We start from the raw sequence: 10,204 nt of genomic DNA, 5'->3' as shown, positions 1-10,204 counted from the left end.
GCTGCCATGAAATTTGGAAACAACAGATTTTTCCGTTAAAATGATACATTCTCTCAGTTTAAACTTTTGATCTGTGATTTGTGTTCTATTCTGAATAAAATATTAGATGTTGGCACCTCCACATCATTGCATTCAGTTTTTATTCACAATTTGTTTAGTGTCACAACTTTTTTGGAATCCGGTTTGTATATAAAAATTACTATTTACTACCACTGCTACTACTTCTTCACAGTTTTTCACTTATTATGTGTGTGTGTGTGTGTGTGTGTGTGTGGGGGGGTGCTGGGAACAGAACCCCCACTATAAACAAAGGACTACTGTATTTTCTTTCCTTTAAGGTTGTTATTGCTTTGTCAGTTTTTTTGCAGCATGTCTGGTCTAGACTTGTCACAGATTCTGTGTGTGTCAGTGTGTGCAATGATTCAGAAGTTAAGGGAGTGGTGGTACCGGGTGTGACTCTGACACACACTTCATCACCCATTCCAGGTCAGCCAGCATTTATAAAGGAGCTCCTGCTTTCATATGGTAAACACAAGATCTTTAAAGCAGTAAGGTAAGTTGCACATCAGAAAACAATTCAGCAATCAATTCAATCATGTTTTTGTCTGCTGACTGCTGTTTTGCTCGCTCATATATTTCAGATTTAACAGGAGCCCAGCATGAGAATAGTTGTACTTCTAACTGGTAAGACTCCTTTAAATTTTATGTTTTAGGTGGGCATTAGTTTGTTTCTCAGAAAGCAAAGCATTCAATCTTTACCAGATATACACATTTCTTTAAAAAAGAAGCTGCTGACTACATCTATTACTGTCCAGTGATGCGTACAGAACTGTTGCTTGTGAGGAATTTCTAAATGTGACAAAGAGAATTCAATAAATCTACTAGAAACTTTGATTTCTTGCAAGTGTTTAGATTCAGACTTCAAAATTCAGTTTCAATTCTTTTTGTAATTTAGGTTGAAAAACTGGCATTTTGATCTATAAACTGTAGCAGAAGAGTAAACAGAGCCAAGGTCAATGGTCATCTCTGAAGTGATGTCCAGTTAGTTATCGGCACTGACATCAGTCATCGAGCACAGAAGATAAAGAGGCAAAAGTCTTCATCCAGGGTAGGCTAGCAGCTAGACAAACAAGTACCACATTTTTGTTATTTTTCAAGCTTACAAAATAACTGTTTTTCAGAAACAACATATTGATGTTAAAGAATGTTGCATTAGCTTCTAAAAATTATTTTCTTAACTGTATAAAATCCTTATTCATGTTTATCCTCATAAAACAACCTTATTGAGGAGCTGAGCTGTCAACTGATCACCACCTGGTAGTAAGTTGGATCAGAAAGATGCCAAACAAACCCGGTAGACACAAATGTGTAGTGAGGGTTTGCTGGCAACTCCTGCTAGAAGACCCTGTAAGAAAGATCTTCAACTCACACCTTTGGGAGAGTTTTAATCGCATCCCAGTTGAGGCGGGGAACAGTAAGTCTCAGTGAGCCATGTTCTACACCTCAATTTATCAGGTAGTTGAGCTGCGGCCACAAGGTTGTTGATGCTTCTTGCATTGGCCATCCTTGAACTCGGGGGTGGACTGAACTAAGGAGGCTGTCAAACTGAAGAAGGAGTCCCATCTGGCTTTGTTAGCTGGTAGGACTGTGAATGCTGAGGAGTACCGAGAGCCAAGTGGGCAGCATCTCTGGTGTGGGAGGAGTTTGGTAAGACCTTGGATAGAGACTCTCGATCAGCTCCGAGGAGATTCTGGCAAACCACCAGGTGGCTGAGGACGGGACAGCAGCGTGTTTCTAACACTGTTCAGTGAAGGTGGGGTGCTATTGATCTCAACCAGTGATGTCATCAGGAGGTGGAAAGAATACTTCTCAGAACTTCTCAATTCCATCGGCATGTCTTCCATGGAAAAAGCTGATTCAGGGAGCTTTGGGGTCTGTCTGTCCATAAATGTGGCGGAGGTTGACAAGGTGTTTATAAAGCTCTACTGTGGCAGGGCTCCTTAAGGTTCTGGATGTTGTGGGGCTGTCTTGGTTGACCTGCCTTTGTAACATTGTGTGGACATCGAGGGCAGTGCCAATGAATTATCAGACTGGGGTGGGGGGGTGGGGGTTCCCCTTTTAAAAAGGGGGACCATAGGATGTGTTCCAATTATAGGGTCATCACTCTCAGCTTCCCTTGTAAGGTCTATTCAGGAGTACTGGAGAAGCAAGTCAGATTGTTGGCCAAATGTCAGATCCAGAAGTAACAATGCAGGTTTAGTCCTGGTTGTGGAACACTGGAACAGTTCTTTACCCTCACTGGGGTCCTTGATGGGCCATGAGAGTTTGCCCTTCCATTCTACGTGTGTTTTGTGGACTTGTAGAAGGCATTGGACTGTGTTCCTTGAGGTATACTGTGGGAGGTGCTGTGCGTGTATGGGATTGGGAATCCACTGCTATGGGCTGGTCGGTCCGTATACAAGTGGTGCAGGAGTTTGGTTCACATTGCAAACAGAAAATCAAGCCCCTTCAGGGTGGGAGTAGGACTCTGCCAGTGCTGCCCATTGTCACAGACTCTGTTTATAACTTTTGTGGACCAAATATCTTGCTCGAGAAAAATATTCTCGCTTATCTTACTCAAAAAGAACCACACTCGATGGCAGGAGAACATCTTTAGCCAGGATTTTACTTGCTAGGTCAGATTGTCAGGACAAGTTACATAAATATATATGAAGTACACACATGAAAACCAGTCACAAGAATTTGCTTCAAGCTGCCCTCTAAGCTTGCTTTTAGATCCTTATCAGTTCAGCCAAATTCATAGAACTTGGAGGTGTCCTAGGTTGCAGCTGCATGCTGCACCCAGCTTATCCAGCTCTCTCCATTAACTCAAGCATACAGTATGATTAATAGGCAGAGATAAGATTTGCAGTCATAGTAATAAAACATCCATAACCTTTAAACAAATATTCCCTATCATCAGTGCAGCCAGGGGGGCTAGCAAATCCAGTCCAGTGGCCTCAGAATTCCATATTTGCTATTTGCGGATGATGTAGTCCTGTTGGCATCATAGTGCCATGATTTTCAGCTCTCACTGGAGCAGTTTGCAGAGGAGTGTGAAGTGGCTGAGATGAGAATCAGCCCCTCTAAATCTAAGGCCATGGTTTTCATTTGGAAAAGGGTGGATTGCTCTCTTCAGGTCAAGGGTGAGGTTCTGCCTCAAGTGAAGGAGTTCAATTATCTCAGGGTTTTGTTCATGAGTGAGGGAAGAATGGAGCATGATATTTAAAAATGGGTTTTTGCAGGGTCGGCAGTGATGCGGTTTGCATGCGGTCCGTTGTGGTGAAGAGGGAGCTGAGTTGTAAGGCAATGCTTTCTGTTTACCAGTCAGTCTATGTTCATATCATCACCTATGGTCATGATGGTCATGAACTCTGGGTAGTGACCGAAAGAACAATATTGCGGATACATGAAGTTGAAATGAGTTTTCTCTGCAGGGTATCTGGACTCTCCCTTATAGATAGGGTGAGAAGGTCAGTTATCCGTAAGAGACTCAGAGTAGAACCACTGCTCCTCCACACTGAAAGGAGCCAGTTGAGGTGGTTCTGGCATTTGGTAAGGATGCTCCCTGGGCACCTCTTTAGAGAGGTACTTCAGGCATATGAGACTGGGAGGAGATCCCGGGAAAGACCCAGGACACACTGGAGAGAATGTTTCTCGGTTGACCTGGGAACGCCTTGAGGTTCTCCCAGAAAAGCTGGAAGAGGTGGCTGTTGAAATAGATGTCTGGACCTCCCTGCTCAAGCTGCTGCCCTGTGATCCAACTTTGTAAAAAGCAGAAGATGATGGATGGATGGATGGATGGATGGATAGATGGATGACATCCTTGTAACTATGAGTGTATGCATGCTGAACACCCAGCCATCATAGTCACCATGTTGTTGAAAATATTTAAACTTGTGTATTTAAACATTTAACAAAGAAATCCAGATGCATATTAAATAATCCAGGTAGAAAAATCTAACAAAGTTAAGTCAGACCCTCTGGACGTATTAAATTGTCTGAATCTGTCCAGAGGGTCTGACGTAACTAAGAAGTTTTCCTAGCCTGAAGTCAGAACTTTCATTTACCTAATCAGATTAATTTTAAAATCTGGCTCCAGCTTAATCACAGTCATCCTCACAAATATTAGTGTGCACAGCAGTGGGCACTCTGGTTTTATTTTAGGCCTTTTTTGTAGGTTTCAGTTTTTTGCATTTCTGACACAAATGCTTAAGAGTTTTTGTCAGAATGTGTAAAAAGGTTAGTTTTTACAAGCTTTTATATGACTCATGAAAATCTAAGGTCAAAAGATTCTTACAAATAAAAGCCAATTATTCCTTAAGGAAATCCATTTCACCACCACCTTTCATACCAGAATTTTAAACTAAGTGTGTTATGTTGAGAAATTATTAAGTTGTAGTTCTTGGTCGAACCTTATAAATTACCTTAACAAACTTTGCATATTTTGAAAAATCTCCGGCTCATAGTATTAACATTATATTTCAGGGATGACATCCAGTTACAACCACATCCAAATTAAGGAACATGTAAATTCTACACACACCATATTAATGAATGCACATTTACAATTGATGAACTTTTGAGACCAAATCCCTTCAATATGTGGTCCACACAACTGATATATTTTTTTTTCTGTCTTTCGGCTGCTCCCTTCTTCAGGGGTCGCCACAGCAAACTATCTTGAACAAAGACTTGGCAGTTGTTTTTACGTCGGATGCCATTCCTGACACAACCACAGACCACCAAGCTACCACAATCCTCTGTGTGGAGCAGAGAGCTGCCATTTTAGGGCACCAAGGGGAGCAGATGGTGGGGGTTAAGGGCCTTCCTCAAGGGCCCAGAGTGGGGCAAATGAGGGTGGAGGTAGGTGTGGGTGATTCACCTATCCCACCCACATTTTGATGTTGTCGGTACAGGGAGTTGAACCTGCGACCTTCCGATCACAGGCCCACCTTCTCTAACCTCTGCACCACCACTCCCCCACACAATTGATCAAAATTAACCAACACAAATATCAAATTTACTTAAGTTGAACCAATCTGGATTTGATAATAACTACCAACTGAGCCACCGGGCTGCCAGGATCAGTTTCAGAGCTGTTTCCTCTCAGTGAGGTTACTGGTTCAAATCCCAGCCCTAGGACCTTTCTGGGTGGTTTACATGTTCTCTCCATGCTGCATTGGTTTTCTCTAGGCCTTCCGGTTTCCTCCCACAAACCACAAACATGCATATTAGGTTGATTGGTAACTCTAAATTATTCCTAGGTGAGAATGAGAGACTGAATGGTCCCTCCCCACAGAACACGGCAGAGGGAGTGCCAAGACTGCTGTCTCATCAGCGTCTTCAACATGGCAGTCTGAGGCTTTAGCATTATAAATAGGCCATTGAGGAGACAAGGGCATAATTTTAGATTTCCTCTGCTTTGATGCCATTTTTTTTCTCAGAAGTTCTCAGATGACTGCCATTGTGGGCTGCATCACCAGTGACTAGGAAGCTGAATACAGAGGTGTGGTGGACAGCTTTGTGGAGTGGTGTGGACAGAACCACCTGCAACTCAACATTGGAAAAACTAAAGAGCTACAGGTGGACTACAGGAAGAAGATCACTCCCCACCCCCACCCCTATCAACATCAAGGGTACTAAGGTGGACACTGTGGACTGTTACAAGTACCTGGGGGTCCACCTAGACAATAAACTGGACTGGATAGCTAATACCAATGCCCTCTACAAGAACGGACAGAGTCACCTTTTTCTTCTGAGGAGACTCTGTCAGGATTTGTTGGACAGGAACGAACCCAATTGTGCAGACAGGACTCAAACTCGGCAAATACAAAAATAAGTATTTTAATAGAAAATAAAGAACAAAACAAACAGCTGACGTGGCAGCAAAACTTACATAAAGATGGAGGACTCAGAGGGAAACTCAGGGAGGACTCAGGAGAGCTCAGGGGAGACGCAGGAGAACGCAGGAGGACGCAGAGACCCAACGAATACGACCCAACGAGGAACAACACAGAACAGACAGCTTTTATACAAGGACAAGACAAGACGTGATTACAACAGCTGTGACGAGACAAAGGTGGCACCAATTAAACTGATGAGGAAACACTAGGGAAACAGACACAAACAGAAACAGCAAATGGTACCATCCTTACAGACTCAGGTCCTTCAACATCTGCAGGACCATGCTGCAGATGTTTTACCACTTGGTGGTCTCCAACATCTTCTCCTACACTGTGGTGTGCTGGAGCAGCAAGTGAATAAGCTGATGCCAACAGACTCAATAAACTCATGAAGAGAGCTGGTTCAGTTCTGAGAGTGGACCTGCAGTCTCGGACAGAGGTGTCTGAGCAGAGGATGCTGAGGATCCTGCTCCAGATCCTGAACAACACGTCACATCCCCTGCATGACACACTGGACTCTTACCGCAGCACCTTCAGTCATAGACAGAGACCACCAAGGTGCTCCACAGAAGAACACTGGAAGTCCTTCCTCCATGTGACTATCAAACTTTTCAACTCCTCCCCCTTTCTGCACAGAGGACAATAAAAATGAATCTTGCACCACAATAAACACTTTAATGTTTTCACATTAAAACAAAACATTTCACACATTAGACATTTCACATGTCTTCACCTGGCCTGTTTAAAACTTGATGGTATTTTTATATTATGTTATTTTTTATATCATGTGTGATTCTTTCTGTATGTTCCTTTGTACTGAAACTCTGGCACAACAATTTCTTGCAAGATCAATAAAGTCCTATCTTATCTAAATTTGACCAGTCTGCTGATCCAGTTCTACATCGACACCAGCTTTGGGATGAGAATCCAGCCTAAAAATCAGTGCGAGTGTAATTGTAAAAATATTTTTCTTTCAGGGAAAACTGGAGTTTCTCCAAAACGTAGCTTACATGCTGGCCACCTTTTTGTCTCTCCCAGCATTTTACTCAAAGCGCTGTACACAACAATCTGTGTCCTCAATTATCCATTCCTACAGTACTCTACTAGATCTCTACAAAGAATAATCAGTTTTTTATCACATTCATACACCAATGGGACACACATCGGAGGAAATGAGGGGTTCATTGTCTTTCCCAGTGACACTTCGGTATGTGACTACTGGTGGAATTGAACACCCAACTCTTGCATTGGAGGAAGACTGCTCTAACCACTCAGCCACAGCCATCCCACGGATTGCAAAGAGGGTCTTACATCTGCCCCCCAGACTTGTAGGCATGTCACTTCCTAACTTCATGCACTATTATTGGACAACTATTATCAGAGCTCTATTATTCTGGTTGGGCAAGGATACCCTTGTGGAGCAGCTGTGGCTGAGTGGTTACAGCAGTTGTCCTCCAACACAAGAGTTGGGGGTTCGAATTCACCAGCAGTCACATGCCGAAGTGTCCCTGGGCAAGACAATGAAACCCTTGTTGCTTCCGCTGTGTGTCCCATCAGTGTATGAATGTGATAAATCACTGATTAGTCTTTTTAGAATGATTTGTTCAATTATCCTGATGCATGCTCAATAATCCAGGTAGAAAAATCCAAAAAAGTTCAATCTGGTCCTCTGAACATTAAAAACAAAACAAAACAAACAAAAAAAATATGTAGAAACGTTTCATCTCTCATCCGAAAGACTTCCTCAGTCTGAGGTACTGTATTCAGCTCAGTCTCTTAAATAGCACCTTCTCAGAGTGGATCAACCAGTTTGCTGCTGACAACCAAAACCAGCTGCTCACATGATCAAGATGGACCATCAGCCTAACAATGGATCATTAGCACCTGATGGCTGTTTACTATTCACAGGGGGTTGAGTGATACTAGCAATCACAGCATTGTAAGAGGGGGACAGTTGAACCTGAAGGCCTCCACCCCTGTTTAATGATGGATGATTTCTTTTCACAAAGATGGCCTCCTTCACTCCTCTCTCAAACCATCGTTCCTCTTTGTCCAGGATGTGAACATTTTCATCCCTGAAAGAGTGACCGCTGACCTGGAGATGAGTGTAGACCTCAGAGTCCTGGCCTGATGATGTTGATCTTCTGTGCTGGGCCATCCTTTAGGCCAGTGGCTGTTTAGTTTCCCCGATGTAAGACTGATCACCCTCCTGACACTGAACAGCATATACAATATTACTCTGTTTGTGCCGGGGGACTGGATCTTTGGGATGAACCAGTCTTTGCCGTAATGTATTTTGGGGTTTAAAAGCCACTGAGACGTTGTGTTTAGAAAATAAACGTCTCCGTTTCTCTGATACTCCCTCAACATACGGAATGACCACTGGTCTGGGTCTGGGTTCCTCCTTTTCACCTGAAGGCTAACTGGAGTCCTGTTTGGGTTTCTTCTCTGCTTTCAGGAAGGCCCAGTTAGGATATCCACATTGCTCTTAACTTAAATGCAGATTTCAAAAGCTGGAAAGCCTTAGCAACTGTTTTAGCTCGACAATAAACAACTGTGTCGTCAGCATAGAAATTATGGATGCATTAGGGATGTTTTTGCCTACATTATGTATGTAGATTGTAAAGAGGGTGGGTCCTAAGACTGAGCCTTGTGGTACACCATTGTTGAATGTTAAATATCTAATATTAATGGTTCATGGTCTGATATTATTATACTCAAATAATCAAATGAAACTACATGTGGATTGAGAGTCTGGTCAATTAAAAAAAAAAATCAATTCTGGAGTAAGAATGATGCACCTTAGAGAAGAAAGAAAATGTTTTGCTGGTTGGGTTACAGGATCTCCCAAGGGTCAATAAGACCATAGAAGGCTTTAACTGTTTCAGGTAGGAAAAAACTTTTGGTCTTTTGACTGGATGGCCCATGCCCATCATATTCCAGCTAATGAAATGAAAAAATGTGCCTGGTCCTGCCAGGGCAGGGTCTACAGTGGTGTTAACCATTAAAAAAAAAGAAAGGAAAAAATAACAATAACCATAATGAGCTGAAATGGACCCCCCCAATAGAAAAAAAAACAAACAAACCCGTAACAGAACAACACCCAAAGTCACCATTAGAAAAACAGAACAATGGAGACAGCAGTGTTATACACAGCACTGGAGTGTGAAACCGGAAATAAAGCTGAAGGAACAGATGCTGGAGTATATTAAGAGAAAGATTAACTCCTGCCAACTCCAAAATTAGAGTAAAAGTATGTGCTTGTTGTTCTTACAATTTCAAGATCAAATTAGTTATGTGGGTTTTATATCGCTAACTCAGAGGAAGTGACGCAGACACGTCACTCATTTGTCAGCGAATTAGGGCGTACCACACAGCGGTTTTCAGCCAATGAAGGATCGTTTTTCCAGCTAGCGTGTTAGCATTTAGCATGAACATTCCGGTCAACTTTTCGTCTTTTAAACTGTCAAAATGTACCATTTTCTGTTAAAAATGTAACGAATAACTCTCAAAGCTCACGGAGACGGCGCTCCGTTCTTAAAACGTCTCTTTCTTCAAACACGACTCGTTCGAACCGAATCAGAACCGAGCCGGACCAGAACCAATGTCTGGAACACAGTTTAAACAGAATAAAGCGTTTTAACACAAACCCAGCTTCGGTTACACAACAGATGTACAAATTCAGCTTTCAAACGAAACCCATTGACCTTATTTTCAGCCTTCAAAACACCACAGTTGCAAGCATTGCTGTATTTTCTCCGAGCATCGCAGCTGCAAAAACGCTGCGTTTCACACAGCAGAAATCTGCACTTTTCATGCCAACATGCTAATTCAATTGTTACACGAATAACAGTCCATTCATGAACCAGTACGGGGCCACCAGAATGTAGATGAACATATACTTGTGATATATTCATAAATTAAACGGATTCATTCATTTTTCTGGACTGAATAATATCGTGCATTGAATAATTAAAATGTAACGTGAGACGTTAATTTTCTTTGACCCATCAAATGAATGCGGTCATTTATTAACAGAATCAAAGTTTAACATTAAAAAACAAAAAAGGTTGAATCATGTCATCTGGACTTCGTTTTTTTTTTGTTAAAAAGAAACGTTTCGCCCCTCATCCAAGAGGCTTCGTCAGTCTGAGGCCTAGCCATCTGGTATTACCCAGAAGCCACCCTGACTCTTGTGTTTCAAGCCTGCCTCAGATACCCCTGAAGTCTGGCCTTTTCACTAATGGTTTCAAAAACAC

At 42.4% G+C, this 10,204-nt stretch overlaps 1 long non-coding RNA gene across 1 annotated transcript in view; it reads left to right on the top strand.

Annotated features, from left to right (window-relative positions):
- Nucleotides 1–466: 466 nt before the first annotated feature.
- Nucleotides 467–10,204, top strand: part of LOC119411630 — a 23,475-nt gene continuing 13,737 nt past the window's right edge. The window contains exons 1-2 of the long non-coding RNA XR_005186897.1: nucleotides 467–553; nucleotides 642–684. This is a non-coding gene — a long non-coding RNA (uncharacterized LOC119411630). The remainder of the gene's footprint in view (nucleotides 554–641; nucleotides 685–10,204) is intronic.

This window comes from Nematolebias whitei, chromosome 7, assembly GCF_014905685.2.
Source record: "Nematolebias whitei isolate Nwh7 chromosome 7, NemWhi1, whole genome shotgun sequence".
NCBI lineage: Eukaryota > Metazoa > Chordata > Actinopteri > Cyprinodontiformes > Rivulidae > Nematolebias > Nematolebias whitei.
This window is presented reverse-complemented; position numbering and strand designations above follow the sequence as displayed.